The sequence below is a fragment of the Dermochelys coriacea genome, chromosome 1, assembly GCF_009764565.3.
Source record: "Dermochelys coriacea isolate rDerCor1 chromosome 1, rDerCor1.pri.v4, whole genome shotgun sequence".
In the NCBI taxonomy this organism is placed as follows: domain Eukaryota; kingdom Metazoa; phylum Chordata; order Testudines; family Dermochelyidae; genus Dermochelys; species Dermochelys coriacea.
The window spans coordinates 254,610,083-254,630,348 of record NC_050068.2 but is presented as its reverse complement, the minus strand read 5'-3'; the positions used below and the strand labels follow the sequence as shown (position 1 = coordinate 254,630,348).

Genomic DNA, 20,266 nt, shown 5'->3' with positions numbered 1-20,266 from the left:
CTGTTTCTGGCTGGGAGGAGCGGCGGTGCCGGGATCTCGACGTTCAGAACCATTACCGACGGTAACAGCTGCTCCGCAAATGGCCTCAATGGGCAGACCCGCAACAGTGAGACACTGGTGATTGATGCCCAGGGCTGCGATTTCTTGGCAGAGACTTGAAGCGGGAGTCCGAGCGGGAACGACATCGACGACCATGCCATGACTGACTGCGGTAAGCCCTCAGAGACAGGACTGTTGGTGATGCCTGCCATAGTCCCATCAATATTCGCTCCTTGAGAAAGAGCGGTGCCGAGGGTCCTGGCTGGACAGAATCCAGCCAGACAATCTGGTCGGCGTCAAGGACGATCCACATGGACTCTGCCCCAAATGGTCACTGCATGGTGAACAGCATTGGAAATGTTCCCTCGACCGAGACCAGTACCGGGCCAGAGGTGACTGCGGAGATCCCAGCAACAGTTTGCTTCTGGAGCGTGGGGCCAACATTGGCAGTGCTCCAGGCATGCCATGGACATAATGAGCCTCACCTCAGTCCCTGGAAAAATCATGGAGCAGATCCTCAAGGAATCAATTCTGAAGCACTTAGAGGAGAGGAAAGTGATCAGGAACACTCAGCATGGATTCACCAAGGGCAAGTCATGCCTGACTAATCTAATTGCCTTCTATGACGAGATAACTGGCTCTGTGGATGAGGGGAAAGCAGTGGACGTGTTGTTCCTTGACTTTAGCAAAGCTTTTGACACGGTCTCCCACAGTATTCGTGCCAGCAAGTTAAAGAAGTATGGGCTGGATGAATGGACTATAAGGTGGACAGAAAGCTGGCTAGATTGTCCGGCTCAACGGGTAGTGATCAATGGCTCCCTGTCTAGTTCGCAGCCGGTATCAAGTGAAGTGCCCCAAGGGTCAGTCCTCGGGCAGGTTTTATTCAATATCTTCATTAATGATCTGGAGGATGGTGTGGATTGCACCTTCAGCAAGTTTGCAGATGACACTAAACTGGGAGGAGAGGTAGATACGCTGGAGGGTAGAGATAGGATACAGAGGGCCCTAGACAAATTAGAGGATTGGGCCAAAAGAAATCTGATGAGGTTCAACAAGGACAAGTGCAGAGTCCTGCACTTAGGATGGAAGAATCCCATGCACTGCTACAGACTAGAAACCGAATGGCTAGGCAGCAGTTCCACAGAAAAGGACCTAGGGTTACAGTGGATGAGAAGCTGGATATGAGTCAACAGTGTGCCATTGTTGCCAAGAAGGCCAATGGCATTTTGGGATGTATAAGTAGGTGCATTGCCAGCAGACTGAGGGACATGATCATTCCCCTCTATTCGACTTTGGTGAGGCCTCATCTGGAGTACTGTGTCCAGTTTTGGGACCCACACTACAAGAAGGATGGGGAAAAATTGGAAAACGTCCAGCGGAGGGCAACAAAAATGATTAGGGGACTGGAACACATGGAGAGGCTGAGGGAACTGGGATCGTTTAGTCTGCAGAAGAGAAGAATGAGGGGGGATTTGATAGCTGCTTTCAACTACCTGAAAGGGGATTCCAAAGAGGATGGATCTAGACTGTTCTCAGTCGTAGCAGATGACAGAACAAGGAGTAATGGTCTCAAGTTGCAGTGGGGGAGGTTTAGGTTGGATATTAGGAAAAACTTTTTCACTAGGAGGGTGGTGAAACACTGAAATGCGTTTCCTAGGGAGGTGGTGAAATCTCCTCCCTTAGAAGTCTTTAAGGTCAGGCTTGACAAAGCCCTGGCTGGAATGATTTAGTTGGGGATTGGTCCTGCTTTGAGCAGGGGGTTGGACTAGATGACCTCCTAAGGTCCCTTCCAACCCTGATATTCTATGATTCTATGAGGGCTTCAGGCATGGATGGCATCCAGACAGGCCTGTTCTGAAGGGGCTAGGCTACTCTGCTCAACATGAGTTGGAGGTCTGGGGCCTGGTGGGGATCGAGGACTGCCCAACATGGGCCTAGCCTCTGTCCCAGACTTCCCTCGGTGCTGCTACGAAGAGGGAGTCTTCCTGGCCCTCTTGGCATGCCCCGTGGATGGAGAGTGGTGCCGACTGGTCAGTGGCACCGGAGGGTCACAGCATACTGACGCCATGGTGCCAGTTCAGAGCGGCGTGCCAGAGTCGGGGTCAGCGCCTACACCATCAAGATGGCTCGGAGCCTAATGTCCTTTCTCTTTTGGTCCGACGCTTAAACGACTTGCAAATCTTGCACTTTTCGCTGATATGGGTTTTTCCCAAACAGTGCAAAGAGTCTGCGTGCAGGTCACTTCTTGGCATAGAAGGCCTACAAGAGCCGCATGACTTAAACCCTGGGGCGCGGGGCATGCCCTGGCCCAGGCTCACTGACTAACTAAACTAACTAACAGCTAAATAACTACAGGTACTAACGCTGAACGAACGAACAGTTCTGGGGACGAGCTACAGCAAAGCTGGAGCAGAGCAGTTCTGACACACCTTCACTGATGGCAAGAAGGAACTGAGGGTGGAGGGAGCACGTAGCTCCACTTTCCAGGCAGGCACCACTCCAGGGGTTGAGGGGGGTGCTCCCCCTCTACGGGTACTGCTAGGAGAAAAACTTCTGGCACCGGTGCACATGGCGAGCACGCACACCTATTGTGGAATACACATGAGCAATCACTCGAAGAAGAAGCTCTGCTTCTGTAACTCCCTTGTCTGGATGCTCCCAGCCTGCACACAAGCCTACACTGAGTGTCTGTGTGATCAGTAACCCTGGACCAGTAGCTCTGACTCCAGCAGCCTGCTTGTTATACCACAGCAACACTCTGGGCTCCACTGACCTTGGTTACACCTGGTAAGATGACCCTGGCAACCCCCAGTCCCAAATTCATGTGCTCCACAATGCCCAGCCCTGTCCTGGACCATTCAGAGGAATAATAAGGTTTGTTTGCTCCTCTAAAGAGACAAGCCACACAGCTTGTCACTTTAACTGGCGTTAACTATCACTTCAATTCAAACACAGCACTGGGTTGGTTTAGATTAGAAGTAATATATGTTTATGAACAAAAGGAGATAGGATTTTAAGTGAGTCCAAGTATAAAGGATAGTGTTAGTAATGGTTACAAACAAATAAAAGTGAATCACTTTCTATAATACTTAACGAAATTACAGTCTTGCTTCTAGGTAAGAGTCTTACCCCACTGTCTTCCAGCAACATGGCTGACCACCCGTCTTGTCAGCATCTCCTACAAGGTCCATTGTGCTCAGTTCCTTTGCTTTCTTAAATGAAAAATGGTTTGCGGTTCTTTGCCCCTTTCTTTTATAGGCCAGTGAACCTTTGAAATGGATTCTTGTGAAGGTTCTTTCCCCCTTCCCCCCAACCATAGTAAAGTTCATTCAAGTTGTGAGGAAGGAGACATGGAATGTGCTGGTAAAGGAAATTCCATGCTGGTTTATTCCCTCACTAGTGTCTGCTAAAATGCAAATGAATGGCCACTTGAGATGTGATTGCTAATTGACTCTGAGGACACCTGGCTGGAGGTGTTGGCCTGTCCTTTGCCTGGGAGAAGCTTGTTTACCCACTCCCCAGACTTGTCTGGTAAACACAGTATAGTTCCACATTTTCCTCATATTTGAGTGGTCCCTTGGCCATTTACCATACATACACCATGAAAGAATATTAATGATCAGTGTGTTGTTAGTTTTCCAAAGATACCTTACATGACACGCATCATATACAGTTTATATATTAAGGAATGAATGAATGAATTGAATTAATTAATGAATTGGGGCACACTGAACTGGCCAGACCAGCTGAAACTCAGTGTCAGATACTAGTGAGCTCCTTGTCCTCTTGCACTGGGATGTTGTTAGGGTCACAGCCAGATTCTGACACGCTTTACTCACATTGAATAGGACCTTATTCAAAAAATGACTGCAGGGTCATTTGGAAATGCCATCATGGTGCTTTATGGGAGTTGTAGTTCAGTACCTCATGCTCCCAATCTCTCCTGTAGACTGAGCTCACTGGTTGGATTACTTTTCCCATGATGCATCCTATGTCCTGGGGAGGGGAAGCAGTACATCATGGAGTCCCTGGCTGTGGTGTTTCAAGGAACATATAGTACAGCTGCGGAGTCCAGCCCATAAACAAGAATGGGGACATGTGCCAACCAGACTACAAATCCTATGAGGCCTTATGGCATCATATCCAAAATAGAAATATTTCTGTTTTCAGCCAAGAACTAAAAACTTTCTGGTTTTTGGATGTTTGTGTTTTTGATGAAAAAAATAAGATTTTTCAAAGAAAGCAGATGTTTTTTGCAAAACAATTAATTTTCTCTCAAACCCAGTTTTCCATTAAAAAAACAGTTTTGATTGACAATTTTCACCCAGTCCTCACTGATGCCTTTACTTTTGGTGAGTAGCAACTTACTCCTTGAGTGGTACCACTAACTTCAACAGAACCATTTGTTGAGTAAGGTACTAATCAAGGTGAGTAAGCATGTCAGCATTGACCCTGTGAAACTCTGGGGCAGTCACTTGACTTCTGTGCCTGCTTTTCTCCATCTGTAAAACAGGGCTAATAGTACTTGCCTCCTTCTTAAGGATGCCTAAATGTTTGTAAGACACTTTGAGATTGTTAGAGGGAAAGTGCTATAGAAGTGTAACACCAACAGACCCCGGTTGTGATCAAACCTAGGACCTCTGGAGCTAAATGCATGAGCCTTTACTGCATTAGATAAAAGCCACATGGCCCTTAACTAAGGCTGTAGCAGACTCATTAATCTCTCTCTAAGCGGTCTTGGTGCCACTAGATGAGATAGAACACCACACCCAGGAGGTGTGTGGGTTACAGAAGCACCAAGTAACACTATTCCCAATGAAAGGGGACATATGCAGCTGTCAGGTGCTGAGATTGCCCTGTTCTTGCTTGACATTCAGGGGTAGATTTTCCAAAGCGCGCACATTAGACATATATCAACATTTGGAATTATTTGGAGGACCACTCGCTTAAGCTTCTAAGTTTCAGCAGGGTGGAATATTGTGTTTCAAAGTTATTGCCAATGGGTGTACACTATATTAGATTGAATGTGGGTTTTGTGCTTGCCACTCCATGCTGAACCCCAACCCCGGCTCATTAACATACATGCCCCTTCTTATTTGTGCCCTTATTTGCACTCTGTAAACTGCTTCTAACAGCTCCTTTCCCCTCTTTGTTCAAACAAACAATGGCCTTTGAAAATTTATTTTAATGCTGCTGAGACCAAATTGTTATTTAATTTAACAAATGAATAATTCTCTTCTCCAAATCCCCTTTAGCTGTTCACAGATATTACTTAATAGTTTATCTGTATGCCTGCCAAATTCTTGCTCCTCTCAAAGCATACAAAGACTAACCCTTTGCTTGTATATCAGATTAGTGGGGCAGGGTGGGGGAGGGGAGGACTAGGTCTTTTCTCTTCACTCTCATTTTTCCATACGTACAATGAAAACATGTAACATAGGTTTTATATAGGTAAACTTGGCTGCTTTATCTGGACTGAAATATTATGATGTTTGGGAACATCTCTAGGAATAGGATTATCTGAACATTTGTGTTATGGATCAGGCATAAGAAAGATATTTCTATTAAACTGTTTGACGTATAATTTCAATATTACTTTATATAATTTGACTTTTTAAATTATTCAGTTTCTTCTTTTGTTTTATGTCTTTAAGCAGTTAGTGTCAGTGAGATTCAGTGGTTGACTTATTAAGAGCTGCAGGAGTGGGGCCTTACGCATATGAGTAGAGCATGGGGTTCAAGTGAGTAAGGACCACAGCAGTGCCTCCCAAAATTGTGAAAGCTGAGTTATCAACCTCAGGAAAATAAAACCAATTGTACATCTCCTGCAGCCTGGCCATGTTTGTTACTGGTCCTACGCAAAGTGAGCGGTCATTCAGAGTAGATTGTGTAGATGTTTGTAATATGATCCTCCCTCTCCTTTCTCACCTTTGTTGAGCAGTGAAATAGTTAACAACAGTGGCATTTATAGTATATTCATTGTCACCTGAGTTAGCACCCATTGAAAAGAATGAGGGAGTTCACACTCAGGCCTATTGGTTCAGGCTCTCTGAAAACTCAGACAGACATCAATGCATACTTTACACAGGGTCATATTTGCAAGGATTTTCTTCACAGCCATAACTGCTAGAGACTTAGAGCACATCTTCACTGGCAACGTTAAAGCACTGCCACGGCAGTGCTTTAACATGGCTTGTGTAGTCGTGGTGCAACACTGAGAGAGAGCTCTCCCAGCACTCTAAAAATCCACCCCCCACGAGGGGTACAGCTACCAGTGCTGTTGCACTGTCTACACTGGCACATTATAGCACTGAAACTTGAAGTGCTCAGAGGGATGTTTTTTCACACCCGTGGCCGAGAAAGTTGCAGTGCTGTAAAGTGCCAGTGTAGACAAGCCCTTAGCTTTCATTTGAAAAAATAAATTAAATTAAATTTTTAACAATAAAATGAAGTGGTAATCTTCTGGGGTCTGATCTGATGCCAACTGAAGTCAGTGACTATGGTGGGTTTTGGATTAGCCCCCTACTGCATGGATTAAAGTAGGCTATAGGGGATGGCAGTCCAAGTTGGATTCTGCAGTGGTTCAGATGGATGACCTCTCTGCCTGCCTGGGGCAAAAACATGCTAAGGAAGTGGACTGGGTAGCAATACAGCTCATGTTGGTGGCCCATGTCTTCAGATTTGGTATTATGCTCAAACCAGTGAAGAGTGAAGAGTTTAATTCTGACTATGTAAGTAACGCTGCAGCTTGTCCTTGCTTTCCAAAGATCATCTATGGGACTAAAGACAGAGCAAATAACATCTGGGTCACTGTGTAAGTATTTCAGGCATCATTCAGACGAAAAGGAATATAAGAGGGGGAAAGGTACAGTTAGAGCCATTAAGCGCTCACTTCCTCTGTGTATGCCAAGATGTGGAAAGTGTTGCCCACGTTCAGATGCCTAATTACAGATTAACAGGTTTCAGAGTAGCAGCCGTGTTAGTCTGTATTCGCAAAAAGAAAAGGAGGACTTGTGGCACCTTAGAGACTAAAATTTATTTGAGCATAAGCTTTCGTGAGCTACAGCTCACTTCGCTCATGAAAGCTTATGCTCAAATAAATTTGTTAGTCTCTAAGGTGCCACAAGTCCTCCTTTTCTTTTTTGTAATTACAGATTGCTTCTGTAGTTTCTTTATGATTCGTCCTTTGTCTCACATCTGTCTTTAGGCTCATCATGCCTTCTGAAGGCAACTGCCTCTTCTCCAAAATTCCTGGGCCTATTTACCTCTGCAAGCGAAAACTATTCTTTGCGGTCTCCAGTACTTTACTTGAGCTCATTGGTTTTTAAAAGCTACTTTAAAATAGATTCAGCTGTGCAAAACAAATGATATCTGAGTAGGCACTATAGGATCCACCATTTCAAAATAAACTCAAACCAAGCAACGTCAAGAACATACACGTCCTTCTGTAACAGGCAGAATTACAAACATTCTGGTATTTAGGTAAAACTGTGAGGCCTAACTAGTTAAAAGGCAATGTGCGCTGAAAGGTTCCTTCAGCTGGTTCCCCCCAGTTCTTTCCACCTCCAAGAAGTTTGTGGAGTTAGCTGCCGATTAACATCCAGGAAGATTGTGCTCTGTCCCCAGTTCATTGCTCTTTTGTTGGCTTACGGTTATTCAGAGCCCATTTATTGTAGATGAGCCATTCATTTTCCTCTAATTGGATGGGATTGGATTTCACTTGCATTGTTGGCTGTATTGAAAACCCAGGGGGGCGGGGATGGGGGTGGGGGAGAAATCAGACAAGGGTCATGGAGGTTTAACTGAGCGCCAAGTTTAGATTTCTGCTCAAAGAAACTGTACCTTTTTACATAAACCCCTTGCTTGGATTTGCAAGTCTTCTGTGAGGTCTTGAATATTTTATTGCGTTACTTGTATATATTTACTCATAATGCCTGATCCTATCAGGGCTTCTAATAAAATGCCTAGGAGTAGCAAAATCTAGCAGTGGCTTTATACTGATGTCCCTCTTTTCAAGCTCCAGTCGGCTTTCTGTCTCTTCTTAGGGGTTCAAATGAAAATTAGTTCACTGCTACCAGGTACCACATTGTACCATTATGCCCTGAGAAGTTGCTCCAATTTATTTTGGGGTTATGCAGGGCTCTGTGAATGGTGCATATTTCTGATGCTGACTTCCACTGTGCATTCTATCTCTAACAAAGAGCAAACAGGTTCATAAAGATTTTGCCCTCTGTTCCACCTGTGCAGCTCCTTTGTAGGAACTTGGATAACAGTTTTATTGTTGATGAACCAGCCTGAATAAAATTCCTCTCCATATCTCATAACCGTAGTCTCACAATGCACTCTGAATTGTTAACAATAATAGTAAAAGAAATATCAGCAAGTTGAACTGGAAATACAGATCTATTGGACAAAGACGTGTCATTTGTATATAGTCACATTTCAGAGTAAGACCCACACTGTAACACCTAAACTAAACTGCAGAATAGTAAGAAACTTACAAATTACTAAACAGAGAAAAAAATCGGAAGCCACCATTCACAAAGACAAGTTTATCCTTAGGTTCTTCTGCAGCTGAATCAACAATTTCATCTAAAGAGAGCAGTTTGTGGACACCCAGTGATCCCTGGAGAGCTGGCTGGTCACATGGGGCCAGCACGAACCTAATGGACCATATAAGTCCCACTTACACCCTCAAAAATAGGTTTTAAGTGGGATTTATGCATTGGCCTTATATACTGACCCTCTTCACCGAATTAAATTTTACCTGTAGATGCATAAATTTTAAGTCCAGAAAGGACCATTATGATAATCTACTCTGACCTCCTGCATAACACAGGCCTTAGATGGGGGTGGGCAAACTTTTTGGCCTGAGGGCCACATTGGGGTTCTGAAACTGCATGGAGGGCCACGTAGGGATGGCTGTGTCTCCCCAAACAGCCTGGCCTCTGCATCCTACCCTCTGACTGCCCCCCTCAGAATCCTCCATGCATCCAATCCCCCTGCTCCTTGTCCCCTGACTGCCCCCTCCCGGGACCCCTGCCCCTAACCACCCCCCAGGATCCCACCCCTTATCGAACCCCCCTGCTCCCCATCCCCTGACTACCCTGACCCCTATTCAGTATCCACACTTCCGCCCCCTGACAGGTCCCCTGGGACTCCCATGCTTATCCAGCCATCCCCTGCTCCCTATCTCCTGACTGCCCCTTATCCAACCCCACCCCCCGCTCCCCGCCCCATTACCATGCTGCTCAGAGCACCAGGACTGGCAGCCGCGCCGCTTGGCCAGAGCCAGCCTTGCAAACCCGCTGCCCAGACTGCTGGCAGCACAGCAACCTGAGGCTGCAGAGGGTCGTGGGGGGGAGGAGAAGACAGCAGGGGAGAGGCCAGGGGCTAGCCTCCCCGGCCGGGAGCTCAAGGGCCGGGCAGGACTGTCCCGCGGGCCTTAGTTTGCCCACCTCTGCCTTAGACCCTCCCCCAGTAATTCTTGCATCAAGCCCTTAACTTCATTTCATCTATAGCATGTCTTTTAGATGGTCCATGATGCTGAGTCTGTTCATTTCCAGCTGAGAGAGAGAAGATGGGAGAAGTAGATGAAAACAGCAAAAGTAGACGATGTGATTAACTTTTTGAAAAAAGGACAGAACACTTATCAAATAAGGACAGCTGTGAAACAGGTAATTCTGAATATTATGTTTTCATTTATGCAGTTGCTATTGGCATAGAGATATTGTGTGATCACGAAAGAGAGGGAGATGGTCCATGCACTTGTGAATGGGAGGTAGTCCAAGAATCAGCTTCTACATTAGAATGTGACCCATGATATGAAAACATTTAAGGATCCCTGATGAAAAAAAAATAGGGCAAATTAACAAGAAACTCTCTCTAATATTCCAGCTACAAGCACGAGTAAGCTCCACTTGTGCGAAGTGTTTCTTTCCTGGTGGAGTTTGCATCAGTTCAGCTACATCCAAGGTTGGCCACCACTGGCCGGAATCCCAATCCAGCCAAGGCCAAGTCAGAGAAATGATTTGACAAATGGTTTTGAATAAATTTGACAAAATTGTGATTGTTCGTGGGCAGTTTGAATACAAAAGTACAAAATGTGTCAAATTATTTTCTAGGAATTATTTGCCCAGCTCTAGTTGAGATCAGGATATTTTGGGCATTAAATGTTAAAATCAGCAAAACAGGCAACCAGTGAACAGAGCAAAGCTGCAGGGAGTGCGACATAACAGAGGCCATAGAATTTCAGGCAGTCAAACCAAAGAGCCTGTGGTTGAAGTACTGCAGATCTCATCCCCTCTTGATTTAAAGACTTCAGGTTACAGAAACTCCACAGCATCTCTTGCTAAGTTGCTCCAATGGTTAAATAGCCTCACTGTTAAAAATGTGTCTTATTTCCCATTTGAACATTGCTGCTTCAAGCCACTCAATCTCGTTATGCCTTTGTTGGCTAGATTAAAGAGTTCTCTATTTTCGCATAGACTCTCCCAGAGGAGGGCAAACTATGGCCCACGGACCACATCCAGCCTCCAGGACCGTTCTGCCCGGCTCCTGAGCTCCCGGCCGGGGAGGCTAGCACCCGGCCCCTCCCTTGCAGCGATGCCGACGCCGCGCCACCAGTGCTCTGGCCCGCCGCCCCTGCTGGGCAGCGGGTCTGGCTCCAGCGGGGCTGCAAGCTCCTGCTGCTCTGAGCAGCATGGTAAGGGGGCGGGGAGTGGGGAGATTGAATAAGGGGCAGGGAGTCCCAGGGGGCAGTCAGGGGATGGGGAACGGGGGGTGGGTTGGATAGGCGTGGGAGTCCCGGGGGGCCTGTCAGGGGGCAGGGGTGTGGATAGAAGTCAGGGGGGCACTCAGGGGACAGGGAGCGGGGGGGTTGGATAGGGGGTGGGTCTCGGAGAGCAGTTAGGGGAGGGGGGGTCCCAGGAGGGGGCGGTCAGGGGACAAGGAGCAGGGGGGATTGGATGGGTCAGGGGTTCTGAGGGGGGCAGTCAGGGGGTGGGAAGTGGGAGAGGGCAGATAGGGGGTGGGGGCCAGGCTGTTTGGGGGGGCACAGTCTTCCCTACCCAGCCCTGCATAGAGTTTTGTAACCCCGATGTGGCCCTTGGGCCAAAAAGTTTGCCCACCCTTGAGATAGGCCATCACCAAGTCGCCTCAACCTTCTCTTTTGTAAGTTAGATTCAGTGAAAGACATAAGGAACTCAATCAAAGACATGTAAGGCAGTCCTCAAATCATTCTCATGGCACTTCGTGGAACCTACTCCAATTTTTCAACCTTGTCTTTGAAGTGTGGATAGCAGAACTGGACACAGTATTCTAACAGTGGCCTCACCAATGCTATATGGAGACAAAACTACTTCCTTACTCCTATCAAATATTCCCTTGTTTATACATCCAAATGATCCAAGGATTACATTATCCCTTTTAGCCACATCATCAGACTGGGAGCTCATGTTCAGCTGTTTCCCACCATGACCCCTAAATCATTTTTAGAGTCACAGATTTCAAAGACACAGTCCCCTATCTAGTAAATTTGGCCTACACCCTTTTTTCCTAGATGTGTGACCCTGCGTATTGATTGATTACACCCACCTTATCAAGACATTCTGATTGTTCTGTATAACTGACCTGTCCTTACCTTTATTTACAACTGACCAAATTGTATTATCTGGAAACTTTATCAGCAATGACTATATTTTCTATCAGACCATTGATAAAGATATTGAATAGCATTAGGCCAAGAACTAATCCCTGCAGGACCCCCCGCAGAAACATACCCACTGGAGGATAATTCTTCATTAGCAATTACAATTTTGAGAACTATCAGTTAGCCAGTTTTTAGTCGATTTAATACATACTGCATTGATTTTCTATTACGTTAATTTTCTTTAGAACATTGTATTTTATGTCGAATGTCTTGCAGAAGTCTACATCTGTTACTTTTATCAACCCAAGCTTGTAGTCCCATCAAAAAGTGAAAAAGATTGTTTGACAAGATCTCTTTTCCATAAATCCATATTGATTGACATTATATTGCCATCCTTTATTTTTTATGATGGTGGTTATCAAGGGAAGAGCTGATTTTACATTTATAAAGAATAATGCTTCTAGTATAACTATTCACAAACTAACCCTCTTCTGACGCCCTTAGCTGGGCTGAGGCAAAGGTGCTACTGGCTGGAGGATTGGAGTAAGAGACTAAGAGGGTGTGTGTTGAGGCTGGAGTCTAGGAAATGGTGGAGTATCTCGGGGAGGCAAGAAGAGAAGAGACATGGAGCAGAGTGGGAAGCTGCAGTGGGGGAGGGTGTAGAAGGAGGGAGGAAGGAAGGAAGATGGATGAGGCCCCAGGGGGAGGGGGCATGGAATGTGGACATGGGAGAAAAGACATTGTGTGTTCAAGGAATGCAGGATACCCAGGGAGATATAATGATTGCAGTGAGGAAGGGGAATGGAGTTGATAATTGTAATTGTCCTGTGATTCACATTCCCAACCCAGATAGTAGACCTCATTTGTTTTTTCAACCATCAATTACAAAATATTCATGTGATTTTCACAGGGAGAGACATATAGACCCAGATCCTGGAAGGTATTTAAAGCCCTTAATTCCCACTGATTTCAATGGAAGTCAGGAGCCTAAATTCTTTTGGAGACCTGGGCCATACTCACAAGCAAAGGAGTTATGTTCCATTAAAATCAAACTATAGCTACATGATAATGGCTGCTGTCAGAGTGACTTACCTTTCTGTCCTTGGAGTAGCTGTTGCTTTACTTTCTCTCTTGCTGTGAGTAGTTCAGTTCACTGGCCAAGCCAAACTCCGTCACTGGCAGTATAATAAAAGTCCATAAATAAATAAAATTAAATGAAAAAGAAGGTCATTTCAACTCAAGTCTAAAACCTTCACCTTTGGGGCAAGGCAGAGCCAAGGCTCACAAAATGAACAGTTTCCTAGGGTTTGTTGAAATTCTTGTTTTTATTTTTCATAACAAAAGCATATTTAAATGAAAGATTTCTCCCCCCCCATTTGAAAATTAAGGAATTTCTTTGATTTTGATTTAAAGAACTGCAGTTAAACTTGTTTGATTAGAAGATATTTTCATTTTGGTTTTCCCCAATCCCAGAAAAAGTATGGGGGGGGCGGGAGGGAGCAAATAAAAACAAACAAAAGAAAACATTAGAGGGTGACAAAGTTGCATTTTGTTTAACTTTTTTTTTATTAACTTTTTCACACTTTTCCAGTGAGAGAAAAAGGGGAAAAAACTAACAAACAAAATGGAAAAAATATCTAAATATAAAACTCCCTCCTAGCTAGAAGCCCTACCACAGGTTTAACTCAGTCACCCTCACTTGGAGGAAAGAGAGATTACTTGTAGTCCTGGCCCACTTCCCAGCATTCCTTGCTGTCAGGCCTACAGTTCCCATACTTGCTGGGAACTACAGTCCTCAGAATGCCTCCATTCTGGGCAGAAAATCAGCACAGAGGTGTGCGGCCTCATAGCCTGCCTGAGAAGAGCCCACTCTGGTGGGTGTTTTTAACGAGTGACAGGATTGCTGAGGGCTCTGGAGCTCATCTTCCGATGATGCTAGAAGCTTCAGCTCCCTCGTGCAATTCAGCCCTGCCAGAAGCCAGCGGACTCCCCTCCCCTTTGCTAACCATTTTCACAGGAGGGGTGGGAACAGAAAAAGCCCAACTGCTCAGCATAGCTTTACCCCTTCCTTCCTGTTAGCAAAGGGCAGGACAGCACCTCTGTTCCTTCCCCCATTCCACATCTGGCCTGGGAAGGGGCAGGAAGGTGAAGAGCCCCTGGAGTAGCAGAGGTGAGGCTGGGAAGCTGAACTGCGGGAGGGGGAGGACTACTGATTTTTAATCTGCTGAGATTGGCAATACTGAGTGTGCCCTGTTACAGACACCATGGATGTAATGATACAATCTGTACTACTAAAGCACGCTTCCAGGAAACCTGAAAAGATGTTTACAAAAGTACATTAGAACACATGGAAATAAATACTTTAGCTTCCATAATAATACCAGAAATTACACTAAAAATGGGATTAGTAATGACTACTGTTATTAGTCAGTTTTGATACTTTGTAAAGCTGTTAAAAATTAAGTTTACAATATTATGCTGATTATATTTAAATGATGTACTTTTAGTAACCAGCATTTCTGAAAAAACAAAACAAAAAACAACTCCCCCCAAATAGGTGTGTGTTGCCTGTTGGCATTTGGTTATTGACAGTGTTATGTAAATAGCGATTGTATATTGTGCATATGGATATATGAAAATTAGCTCACTTTTATTTAAACTCTAGATATAGATATGCCTAACTTTAAGCATCCCAAAATATGGGCCTACATTTCCAAAAACCTGATCAGTTTTCTATACTGGTAAAATAAAACAAAAACACAGCATGGACTCCCGATTGGCTGGTGTCATCAGGAGCTGAGAGTAATTTATAATGGTAAGATTTTTGCCTTAGTATCAAATGGGAACAGTATCAAATGGGACACCACAGGGGTCAGTAGTGGACACAGTTCAACAACTGAATTAATGGTATGGAGCAGTGACACTTGTTCAGCCTGTCTCTTAAAGCAGGGCAAGCAAAAGATCAATTGTAGGAGCACTCCATGGCCTGTCTGACACAAGCAAGGCAGCATGAGGAGTATTGGGGTACCAAGCAACTAAATATGAAGGCCCTAAAATTGAGACACCCCACAAAATGCATTCATAGGGAAATTTCTAATGCAGTTTTTTTGTAATGGATTCCCCAAAAAACAAACAACCCCCCCTTAAACTTTGAATGAAAAACCCATGTTTAAAAAAAGATAGGAAAAATTAAAGAATCATCACTTTTTCCAAAACTCCCCTACCCTTCCTAATAGATTAAGGGTAGCCAGAATAACATATGACACTATATAACTCTGAAATATAAAATGAAGAATTGTTAATGGTAAGATTAAGAGCTTTGATAGCCTATGTTATTAATGATATGTAATTATGTATAGTGAATGAAACATTAAGGCTATGACTTTGCTGGCATAAGTGTGGCTTTGCCAATTCTTCTTTTACATAGAATTACTAATCTTCTTAAAATGTCATTGCTGACAGAACAAAGGTAATGTGTTGGAAGAAGTAAGTAAGAGATACACAAACATGCAAGGATAAGTAAAAATTCCCCTTTTTCTGGGAAGACCCAGGGCAGGGTGTCACAAAACAACATAACCCAGAAGCTGCAAAACAAATAGGAAAAAATACAGAAGTGGGGTAAATGAAGCTTGCACATGCATAATGTATGGGTTACCTAAAATCCAAAGGGTTGATGTGCTAAAAGATGATTGGATAAAGATTAAGTAATCTGAAATGCAGAAATGTATAAAACATGTAAGTGAACGTGGGTCCAAACTTGAGAAACACTGGATCAGAAACTAAAGAATGGGACCAAAGGACCAGACCAAGGGATCAGAGAAGGCAATGAGTATCATGGAAGAGGAGTCATTACACAAACTAAAAACTATTTCCCCATGCTAATTTTTCCCCTACTGTTACTAACACCTTCTCATCAACTGTTTGAAATGGGGCCATCCTGATTATTACTACAAAAGTTTTTTTCCTCCTGCTGCTAATAGCCCACCTTAATCAATTACTCTCATTAGAATTGGTATGGCAACCTCCATTTTTTCATGTTCTCTGTATATCTATATCTTCCTACTGTATTTTCCACTGCATGCATCTGATGAAGTGGGCTTTCGCCCATGAAAGCTTATGCTCAAATACATTTGTTAGTCTCTAAGGTGCCACAAGTACTCTTTGTTCTTTTTTTTTTTTTTATGGAATATGAAAGAACTTCTTGGGCCCATTTACCATTTCTGTCTTGTCTGTCGTAAATGTATGTCCGGACACTATAAGTGATAATAATTCTGTCCGAAATTGTATAAATAAAGGGGAAATTGATTAAGTCTAAATTGGGTGGACTTGTGACTTGTTTCCAACTTTTACCCGCCCCCCCCCATCAAGGAGTGATGATGTATGTTTGCTCACTATCACCCCACTCAGGGGAGAAAAGAAACTACAAAGAATTTCTGTCTCCACTCTCAGCCATCAAGATGGGAGGAGGGGATGAGGAGCTAATGTATCAACTATAGTCACAACGTGGCACAATGTAAATACTGGGCAAATATTCAGTGTTAGCACTCTCATCCGTGCATTCTTGGATGATGCAGATATTGTAGTACATTGTCAAGATGTTGCACTGTGAATATTTTGTGTCACTCTAGGATTCCACCCAACTTGATTTCTGAGCTCCTCAGAAGTGAGTGCTGTGGATTGAGAAGATGATGTAAATTCAAGTATGAACAAATCTGCTGACAGCATCAACACTGGAAAGATATCAAATACAGTGGGGGACAGACGCAAACTGCAACTGGGCCAGGAGAGACTGTAACGGAGGCTCACACATGAACTGAGAATCGATAGAAATACATGTCAATACATACACCTGGGAAGAGGAAATAAAACACCAAATGAGGATAATTTATTTGGAAATGGGGCCAGATTCTCCAGTCTGCTAAGGCCACTTCGTGGCACAAAACAGACTTAAAGCAGCCTGATATGCCCTCAGAGAATTCCCCTTTTGGGGGAATTTTGGAAACAGTCTGCTGGGGTAGCCTCCTTCTGAGCCCACTGCCACCTCAATCCACAGCATAAGGAGATTTAGGGGGCGCAGCAGTTCTAACCTGTGCAGCTGTAACTCCCATTGGAACAGGTGGCTTCAGATCAGACAAGCTCTTTGCTCATCCCCATTTCCACTCTGTCGAAGCAGAGCTCAGGTGCAATGGAAACACTGAGCCCAGTAAGTTTGAGAATGACTAAAAGGTGGTTCAGCACATGTCTGCTAGACTGTTTCATGGCTCATACCACTGGTCTATGATTAACTGCATTTGCCATCTGTTGGACCCCATCACCTAAACCTTTCAATTCCAGTTACATTATTCCACGTTAATTGTTCTGCCTTTAATTTTAGTATCGCCTGTACATTTGTAAGCCTCTTTACATAAGAATGACCACACTGGGTCAGACCAATGGTCCATCTTGCCCAGTATCCTTTCTTCCAACAGTGGTCAATGGCAGGTGCTTCAGAGGGAAAATGAACAGAACAGGTAATCATCAAGTGCTCTGTCCTATTGTCCACTCCCAGCTTCTGCAAACAGAGGCTAGGTACACTTCAGAGCATGGTTTTGCGTCCCCGTCCCTAATAGCTAATAGCCATTGATGGACCTATCCTCCATGAATTTATCTAGATCTTTTTTGAACTATGTTATAGCCTTGGCCTTCACAGCATCCTCTGACAAAGAGTTTGTCAGGTTGACTAGGCGTTGTGTGAAGAAATACTTCCCTTTGTTTATTTTAAACCGGTTGTCTATTCATTTCATTTGGTGACCCCTAGTTCTCGTGTTTTGAGAAGGAGTAAATAACACTGCCTTATTTACTTTCTCCACACCAGTCATGATTTTAGGGCTGGCTCTTTTCCAAGAGGAAAAGTCCCCGTCTTATTAATCTCTCCTCATATGGGAGCTCAATTGAACATCCTGTATCATGTGGTATGTGTGACTGCAGTGTCACTCATGGATGGATCACTGTTTTCCTCCTCCTTTCTGCTCTTTGAGCTCACTTTACTGTTGTGCTCCACAAGCCAGGCACAGGAAGAGGTGATCCTCAACATCAGGGAGCGAGCACAAGGTTGTTATCAGTAAATCACGTCAATATGCCATGCAACAAAGCAAGATTTTTTCCAGACTTTGTTCACATATGGTCACACCACCACTTGCAATGAAATCCCCTGCATATTTCCCAAGAGCTGTTATAAAGTTTTACTGCACGTGGTTACATCACTTAAGGCCACTGGAGTCAGTGAAAAGATAGCGATTGACTTCAATGGATATTGGACCACACGCAATATCTTAATTTTACAGCCTTAATTCTACAGCTCATCTCCTTGAACCATATATTAAAAATGGTGTTGTATCTCCATTTTAATTGTTACATTTAAAAAATGTGAGTGATTATAGTGTAACAGCTGTTTCTTGCACTAACACTGTCAAACAAAGCCCTGGAAAGCAACACACCCTTCCAAGCTCGTTCATTGTGTCCCCTTTAATCACAGGAGGATGTTGGTGGCTGAAAACAGGTGCTTAGAAGATGAAGCTTTCTCCTGCAGTAGGTCATCAAGCTCACCAAGAAAGCCAATGTAAGGGAAGAAGTGCCTGCTTTCCCATGACAAGACAGCTTCCCATGAAAGAAATAGGAGCAGACCAAGACTGAGGTGAATCAGCCAGTGTAGCTCCATTCCAGTCAATGGAGCTGTGCTAATTTACATCAACCAGGGATCTGGCCCAGAATCTGTTCCTTGCCTTTCTGATTGCTCTATTATAATGTTAATAGTATTAATAGTAATTTTGACAAATTACAAACAACTAGAAAAGAAAAAGAAAAAGCACTATCTTCATTAAGAACACACGTACCCAGGGGTCCTATATAAAAGGAAAGGGAAAGGTTCTACACGTGGATTCAACATTAAAAATAAAAACCTTCTTTTCTGAAGGTAGGTTTGAGTGAGAGGACGGGCGGGGGGGGGGGAGGGCGGAAGAGAAGAGAGGCAGAATCAGATTGCAAGGAGGATGTCCCACTCCCTGTAGCCCACTGCAGTAAATATGTGATCACCTGCTGACTTCAGATCTGAGGGTGAAAACCATAAGAGGTGGGTCATGTGAGGGCAAAACACACAGCAAAACAGTGCTCAGAAAGTAAGCCTTGAATGCAGGCAGGCCCTACTCACCATCAGTAGCTTTAACCGGCACCACATGTGTATTTTGTTCCAAATGACTAATTTTAATTTATTTGTTATGAATAATTATAGTGCCTGCTGACACCCCCTCTTCCCCATACACAACCCTATCCCCAAACCGCAACAGTGTGTAAAAGTTTTCCATTGCGTCTCCATTAAACTGTATTCTCTCTGCCTGCTGGTGATAATGCACTTCAGATCATTCATTTGATGCAATATATTTTCCAGGATAGGCTTTTTGTTTTTTCTCTTGGCTGCTCACCCTCTTCTGTAGTCAATTTTGCTCATTTCTCTTGTAGGCTGTCTCAGAGCAGAGAAAGGCTTTTAGTTTTAAGCAGTTCTCTTTTCAGCCTCCCCTTATTGAATTCCAACCTCCATTTTTTTTTTAAACATAGGAACATCATTTATCTTGGACTTTAAGTTGCAGAGGCCTTCAAGGGGCTCCTTTTTTTCTTTCCCAGCTGCATTTGTTGACACACAGTCAATCTGTTTTTTGCCTTCCTTCCCCTTTTCCCCCCCAGCAGGCCATAAAGTATCGACAGCTGTGCCCTTTATTAGCATAGCCATTCTAAACACAACAAGAGGGAAGAGACTAAATATATTACAGCCATTACCTCTGTCAAAAAGTGACAATTTTAAAACATTTCAGCTTTTCACTGGGAAAGCTAGCAGCACAAAAGAAAGTGCTATAATTTTATTGTAAATGCTTTTTAAATATGGGTCACTTGGCCATAATCAGGAGAAAGGATGGAAAAGTTCAAAGCTTGAGAATAGTTCAGGCTGATATCAGAATTTTTTTTTAAAAGGCTTTTCTTTAAAATATGCAAATTGGACAAAATACAACAGTGAGAAGCATGCAAACTAAGATCTTGTTCCTGGAGGTTTTGTTTTCAGTACAGCTCTGTTCATGTATTTCCATTTACGTATAAGTGTGTTTTACAACTTGGATGGGAATTTTTCCTCCCCAAACAGGGTGTTATGAATGTTTGGACACAAAGAAATAGAGGGGAAAACAGCCAGTCTTCTGTTTTCAAAATAATAAAGTATTCTTTTTCCCAAATGCCTTTAGAACTGAGGTGTAATATGGCTTAAGATGAATTTTAAGAAATAAAATCAGTGTGAAATCTTTCCTAGCATTTTAGGTTCGAGGTAGGACTCCCAAATTTCTGCATATGCTATGAATTTTGTTTATCTATTTTTAAGTTACAACACTGGAGTTTTTGTCAAAGACTGCAGAATGGAGGGTGGGGGAGGCAACCTTTTCAGTATTTCCAGTGACCTACAGGCTGTGGTTAGCATCTAATCTGCACTTTAAAGGTAAAAGGGGATTTATGGATGTGCTGAAGTATGTATAATCCAATTGTTTTCATTTTAAACTGCAA

General features: G+C 43.8%; 1 long non-coding RNA gene across 1 annotated transcript; it reads left to right on the top strand.

Annotated features, from left to right (window-relative positions):
• Window positions 1–13,462: 13,462 nt before the first annotated feature.
• LOC122461186 lies at window positions 13,463–19,941 on the top strand. The gene is made up of 3 exons (XR_006282974.1): window positions 13,463–13,859; window positions 16,318–16,892; window positions 18,204–19,941. It is a non-coding gene; the product is annotated as an uncharacterized LOC122461186 (long non-coding RNA).
• The last annotated feature ends 325 nt before the right edge of the window (window positions 19,942–20,266 follow it).